Here is a 7,486-nt window from a genome sequence, read left to right as displayed (position 1 = left end):
CCAACCCTACCCCAGCAACCTCCAGACAGACCACTCTGCCCAACCCCACCCCAGCCACCAGACAGACCCCTCTGCCAACCCTACCCCAGCAACCTCCAGGCAGACCCCTCTGCCCACCCCACCCCAACCACCTTCCAGACAGACCCCTCTACCCACCCCTACCCCAGCAACCTCCAGACAGACAGACCTCTCTGCCCACTCCTACCCCAACCACCTTCCAGACAGACCCCTCTACCCACCCCTACCCCAACCACCTCCAGACAGACAGACCCCTGCCTCAGCCACCTCCAGACAGACACACACGCCTCTGCCCACCCCTGCCCCAACCACCCCACACACCTCTGCCCACCCCATCCTTAAGCCCCTTCGCCAGACCACCCACCTTTCTCCTCGACCCCCCCTTTCCTCCACCACCCCCTACTCGGGCCCTAGTGACACACATCTGCCCACTGCCCCATGCCACCATCAGCACATACTCCTCTGCCCCATCCCTACACATCTGCTTTTGCTCCATTTCTGCAGCCTTTGGCTTCAGTGAAATGAGTCCCAAATGCAGCCATCTTCCTGCACAGGAGGAAGAACAGCTAATCTTATACCAGTATCTTTTATTTCTACATGGGAAATATTCGGTCTTCAGCTGTGCACAAGCCCAGATCCATCATTGCTCTTTGGTGTCAGCATTTCAGCGGTCATGTAACAAACAAACAGAGAGACCAAGCAGGTAATATTAGAGGTGAGCAGCTTTGGTAAGGTTTGGATTTTTTTTTGTTTTGAGGATTCTTCTTCCTACACTTGCTAGAGAAGATTTACAGTTCACCACAGTGTTAAGAGACATTTTAAAAACTTGAACCCTACCCATGGAAACCCTATTCTTTTGCTGAGTATTGGAAATGTTTTGTGCTTATTATATATCTGGAAAACTGTCATGAACGTTAAAACTGCTGGAAATCTCAAGACTGTACTGTCTTTATTTTTGTATATTGTATTTATAAAAAGGGGTACCTCGATTTATGCATGCTAAATTATTATCCAGCTTCTCCATCGTCCATGATGGTATGTAAAATAAACATTTTGTACTTGAGCCTCATGTACATTTTTTTGTAAAGGAATAGGATTGGTTACCAGCGTCTGGAGTTTATACCGCGCCCGGAAACATATCATTTGTCACTTTATTATACACGTAAATATGTATATTTCATGGGGAAAATGGAACGAAATGATGTCTCTGAATCCATACACTACCTGATAGGGGCTGGAGGAAGGACCCTAGATGTATACTGTAGTTAAATAAATCGACTAGACGTTGTATAATTTCCTGTGAAAGAGGTTTTTGCCAGATTGTTTTCCAAACTTAATTTAATTCGATCTAAATACTCTAAAGTTTATTTCTGTATTAGTGTTCTACTACGTCAGCAGTCCCCAGAACATCCAGTGGTTTCCTCATACTTACACCTAACAATACATTTATGAGGACAATTTATATTGAAGAAAAAAAAACCCTCTATTTTCTTCCTCCTTTTTGCCTGTTGGGCCAGATTCAGATCTCGGTGTAAATCTGGAATAACTCCATTAAAATCTGGAGCGGGATACTGGATTTACCTGCAATCAGAAACTGCTCCAATTTGTTTTTTATTAAGCAGAAAATAAGAGGAGATGGATTCATGCGAGGCGACTGCTGCTGTGTTTCAAATGGAGTGGCTTTCTGATCTTCCCCTAGCTGCATTGTGAATCCAACTCTGTTTCTGATTGCTTGTTGCTAAATACTCTTCCCTTTTGATTTTGATTCCTCCCTGCCATGCAATTCAGCCGACTTGGCCTGGACCTAAGGCCAGCTGGTAATAGCTCTCTCGGATCTGTGCAAATGTACAGCCGAGCAAACATTAGAAGAGAGTCAAACTGCGGAAACATTTCACAGGAGAGCTGCAGTGGCTGTGGATTAATAAACCTCTGCAATGTGGCTCATCAATCAGCGAGCTGCAGAAGCTGCGAGCATGTGCCCTACACATGGAGGAAGGGATCCTAGCTGGGGACCGAGAGGACCGAGCAACGATCTGCATATGCGGGGTAGCTTTTCACTCAAGCGTGCTTAGCAGGAGACATGCACCCTCCGGAGCAAATCTGCTGCGCAGGATCCTCGCTACCCTAAACTGGGGAATTTATGCACCTATTGCTCAACGCAGCTATTGCATATTTTAAAAACGGGCACACAGGCAGGGCAGTCAAACGCGGTGAACGAAACACGCTGTTTTCATGGTCGCGTTTAATACTTATTCCCTCTGGGACATGCATCATTTATACGAATGGACTAAAGAGGCGAGCTCTTCATTCCTTCAATGGAAACACTATTTATACTGGATAGTTAACACACCCCTGCATTATAAGCACTGTTTCTATTGCGGAAATAAGGATGTTTAAATAGACTTTAAAATGATCAATATTGAATATAGGGTGAGATGGAGAACAACCGTCCTTTGATCAACATCTGTCTATAATTTTGCTATGAAGCCATTTTGCTTTATCTTACCCTTCCCTCCCTTCACTATTTTAAATGCAAACATCTAACCCAAATCCTGGCTCATATCTTATTTGCTCCATCGCATACCCAGCACATATAAATCAGCGCTACTTCCTTGCCTGAATGACTCTCCTTTCCTGGTATATTGCCACGTACTGTACAACCCCAACGCGTGGGAATGCTAGCTAAAAATCCTAGCAGGATTGAAGTACCACTTCCATTGTGAACTGCCCCCAGTTAAAAGGAAGCAATTGGGTTATTAGTGTTCAAGTGGGAAAAATTAAAAACCAACCGTCTGAAAGCCCTGGCGCAGGAAGGAAATTAGAAAGCAGTGCTAATTTACAGGCATTGTACCAATTCAAGGGCTACCACCATGGAAAGTTGTTGTTAGCCCCGGCAAGCAAAGTGGAAAGGAATCAAATGACCTACCGAAACAGCCCTTTCAAGAGATTTCATGATGAAACCCATTCCCACTCCATTGTCTTTAACTATTGAATAATGAAAAAGGTATAACGTTATTTGCTAGTTAAGCTTCCCACTTATAGCCCTGCTGTTATAATATTGCTGCATTTGGGAGCCTCCAGGCAGATTTCTGGTGGAGTCAGCATAACTGTCGTCATTCAAACTCCTTAATAGCGGCGAAATTTATCTCTCTAATAAATTTAATGATCAATTCGTTCTTGTCACCGCAGCTCTTCCCCAAATCAATTATAGCAAATTTAAATATAATCACTGGCTCATCCTAACTAACTCGGGGCCACATCTAACAATTCATTCCCACTAATGAATTACTATGCGTCTCTGCTCTCTTTTTAGTCTAATACCATCCTCCCCGGGCCGCTTAGAGATGCAAAAAGAATACTAGCACCCGAGCACCAGGGGTAGAGACCAGAGGATTCCAGGAAGGTGACTAACTACCCTAGACTAGATTCTACATTTCCCATTAGGCCAAATCCTGCTCTCTGTCACCCTGCTTTACATCCAGAGTAACTCCGCCGAATTCAGTAGAGCAACTCCGAATTTTCACATTAGGGTACCGAAGAAGAAAATATGTCTGGGGGAGTTTTGCTTACCCAGGATCAGAGTAGAGTAAAAATAGTTTTATGAATCCTGCTAGCTTTTCTCCCCATAGCACTCCGATTGTGGTCTCGTTTCCACTGGTGTAACTCCATTGATTTTAACGTAGTTACTCCCGGGTTACACAGCTCGGAATCAAGCCCCGTGATTTCAGTAAGGCAAGGAGGATTGGCTCAACAGGTCTTTGTTCTTTGTGTCCCTCAGCCCTCCCCCCCGCCGCCCCCCCAAGAATGGGAAAGACAAAACAGGTCGTCTGGGAATCCCGAGCAGCATTCATCCTATCAGCTGGTGCTGCTAAAGTGCACAGTCCCTCCATTCCGAGGTTGCAGAACTGCTCAGCAAACAAGACATCTTGGCGATCTTGCTATTTTTTGCTTCTTACCCAGAGACTCTCACCCTGACAGAGTTTTTAACTGTATCTGAATATGTAAATTCGGTCACAAAATTATTGCTCTCAAGTATATCCCAGATTGCATGGAAGAATAATAGCCTATAAAATATGGAGTGTCCCCACTCCCGCACACCTTTTTAACAGTGATTTTTTACAAACCTGTGTTAACCTTTCAAATGAAAACAGTATGGCCCATATAAATTACTTCTATAAAGATTTGGCCATACAAGGCGTGTGAAATACAGTCTGATGCATGAATGAAGTGGTTACTAATGATAATAAGAAAAACAGTTTTAGGTCACTGAGCTCTTCAGGTGTTGCTAAGTCGAAATGTAATCTATAAAGCATATCGTTTATGTATTAGCATGGCACTCCAGCACCCTCGCTGCATTGGAGGAATATTAAATAAGTATTACACTCTGCCATATATATAGCTTAATAAAGTAGAAATCTGTTCAATGCACAACCTCCTTACATACAAATATGGAAGTATTTTAATAGGTTCCAGCATATAGAATATGACTTCAGTTTCCACATGTATTTTATAGCATTCTCTATGCTCCAGGCAGTGGGATTTACAGAATTTATAGACACACTGGATTTAGGAATACATTTCTTAATTGTATATACTCACTATATCAATATTTGTGTGTGCGTGTATATATATACACAGGCACACACCCAGTCCATAAATCCAGTATATGGCCAATTCTGATTTTACACCCCAGGAAGACTATGAGGGTTGTCCAAGACATAAATTAGCAGTAGAATTTGTCTTTATGTTTATATTAAAAACCCAAACAAACACAAACTTTTCCAAAAGATACATAACAGAATAATTCCAAAGAATGAACAACCGATGAGATGTGAGTTTAGCATATGAAAGTTTTCATCCGCATGACGTTAATGTATAGTTAAATACGTGATAATTAAACAGGAAAATAAACCTGATTGAGGCAGAAATTTACTGTTTGCCTAAGAGGTGTGTGTCCAAATGTGTTTCAAGAGTATAAAAAATAGCCTAGCAGGCTACAGGCAGCTATTCATGGACTATGTATCAAAGTCCTACCGGTGTATTGTGTCTTTCTCAATAAAACTAATCTCTTTAAAGCTCCAGCATCTCACAAGAATACCTTCAGTGTTCCAGACTACAAGGGCAAATATGTTTTTCAGATTCTGTTTTTATGGACGGATTAAAGTTTATTTTCCATAATAGGGCACCTAATAAAACCCATAAAGCTCTGTCAGACTTACAGCTGGTGGCCTCATTTAACACTTTCACTTCGTAAATCATTTTACAGCTTTCCAGGTGTTTCCAAAAGTGGAGGAGGGGGGGGATTAAATCTACGTAAAATATGTATCTGAAGATTTTAGTGGGTGTGTGAATTTGCATTATCATTTGGAAGGGGTTCAGTGAACGTGTTGCTCCCAACAGGCGAGAAATGGCTTTTATTAAAGATTTCCCCGGCCTGGCTTCAGAGTAACAATCCTTATCCCCATGTGCGGTGTGATAAAAGCCTCCGAGCGATTAACAATGAATCCATTAACAAATGCGCCGCTATCCTCGCCCGAAACGGTCCCGCTGGACCAAGCAGCCGCACAACAGGAGCCATCGGTGCCTAGCAAAGCAGCGGCGGCCCCCTATCAGGAAAGCGATCGGCAGCCTGGCCCGATGCTCATCTCCGCCAGCCCGAGGTGTCCGCCCGGCATGGGGCGGGCCGCTGCCCCCTGCGCTGCACGCGCTCCGGATCTGTGTAAGGCCCAGGCCAGCGCCCGAGGCCTTGGCAGAGACTCCCCGACCCGCGCCGGGTGCACACGGGGGAGCGCTGGCTCCGAACGGCTCTCGCAGGCGGGGACTGTGCAGCGCGGCTTGCCCCGGTAGGTGGAGCCCCGGCGCTTGCCCCGAGGAGCGGGGTGAGTTAGTGGTTGGGGGCGCGGCTGGTTTACCCAGCTGGGCAGGAACAAAGGCCCTGCCTGAGGCGCCTTATCGCCGCAGCTCCCCCCTTGCCGGGTCAACGTGGGCCCAAAGAAGGGTTCCCAACTCCCCGCTGCGAGTCGCGGGGTCAGCCCGAGGGCTGGACACTGGTGGCAGCCGGCCTGCGTGACCTCCAGGGGCAGGGGCAGGGGCAGGGCCGGGGCGGTCCAATCATAGAATATCAGGGCTGGAATGGACTTTAGGAAGTCATCTAGTCCAACCCCTGCTCAAAGCAGGACCAATCCCCAGACAGATTTTTACCCCAGTTCCCTAAATGGACCCCTCAAGGATTGAACTCACAACCCTGGGTTTAGCAGGCCAATGCTCAAACCATTGCGCTATCCCTCCCTCCCCCGGAAGCCAGGGCATAGGGCATATCCGCTGCTGCGCTTCCTTTGCCTCCTGGCCTGGCCCTCCTTCCGGGTGTTATTTTGACATTGCAACTTAGCTGGAGTCTAACGTCCCAGGCCTGGGCGGGCTCCAGCCCTGAGTCGCTGCAGAGTGTGGGGAAGTTTGGCTCCAGGGTCTCGGTTTGGCGGTGCAGGGCCAGCTGGGAAATTCACACTTCCCCAAAGCCTGCGGTTTTCCCACTGGGCTTGTGATTCAGGCCCACCTCTTGCTAGAGCTACAATCCCGCCGTGCATGCAGGGCCGGTGAGGTACAGACACACGTGGCCTCTAGTCGTACCCCGCTTTGGTTTTAATTTCATTATTCGATCAGTCACCATCTAAGACAGGATAGGCAACAGGACTCTTAAAATGTTCATTGCTGTACTTGAGAAGCGGTGAGTATGAACAAAGACCTTTCATGGAAATTTTATTTGAAACAACACTGTTTAGGCATGGATGTCATTAACCAGCAATTTCATACAAATTAAGTGCTATAACAAAAAAGTGAAAATAGGATCCATATGTTCTAGGTAACCCTGCTAAAAGTCTTCCAGTGGGAAATCATATATATAATCTATACCATCCTACCATGAAACCTACATGAACAGAGTACTTTATCAATTAAAGGAATATGGATTATTTCTGAAGTTTCAATTTTTATACTCAGCCAAGACTGTAACAGTTTATTATCTATCTCTTGTTTTCACCTAGTTCTCAAAAAGGCACTTGAATATATTTAATCTTTTTCTCTTATAACCCTTTCCCTTTAAGCTTAAGGGATCAAAACATAGGCTCCATTCCTGCATTTGGATTTGTGCAGGCTCTTGCACCCAAGTGGTTTCTATTGAAGGACCACTTCCTTTAATTCAGTTGCAGGATTGGGGCCTTACTACGTGGAGGGGATATGGATTAGATCATAGGTTCTCAATGTAGGGGTTGGTGTGACACTCAGTGGGTCACAGTCACCCTGCCCTTTCCATATTGCTAAATGGGGGAGGTGAAGTAGATGCCTCCTAGATGGGAATGGGCTACCAGGGAGTCCTGGTATGTTAAAAGTTAAGACACTTGACTGGATGACGTAATAGGTCTTTCCCAACTCTGATTTCTATGACTGCATGATGAGCCAACTCTGCAAAGAT

The sequence above is a fragment of the Terrapene carolina genome, unplaced genomic scaffold, assembly GCF_002925995.2.
Source record: "Terrapene carolina triunguis isolate 2854851 unplaced genomic scaffold, T_m_triunguis-2.0 Scaffold111, whole genome shotgun sequence".
Classification (NCBI taxonomy): Eukaryota; Metazoa; Chordata; order Testudines; family Emydidae; genus Terrapene; species Terrapene triunguis.
This window is presented reverse-complemented; position numbering follows the sequence as displayed.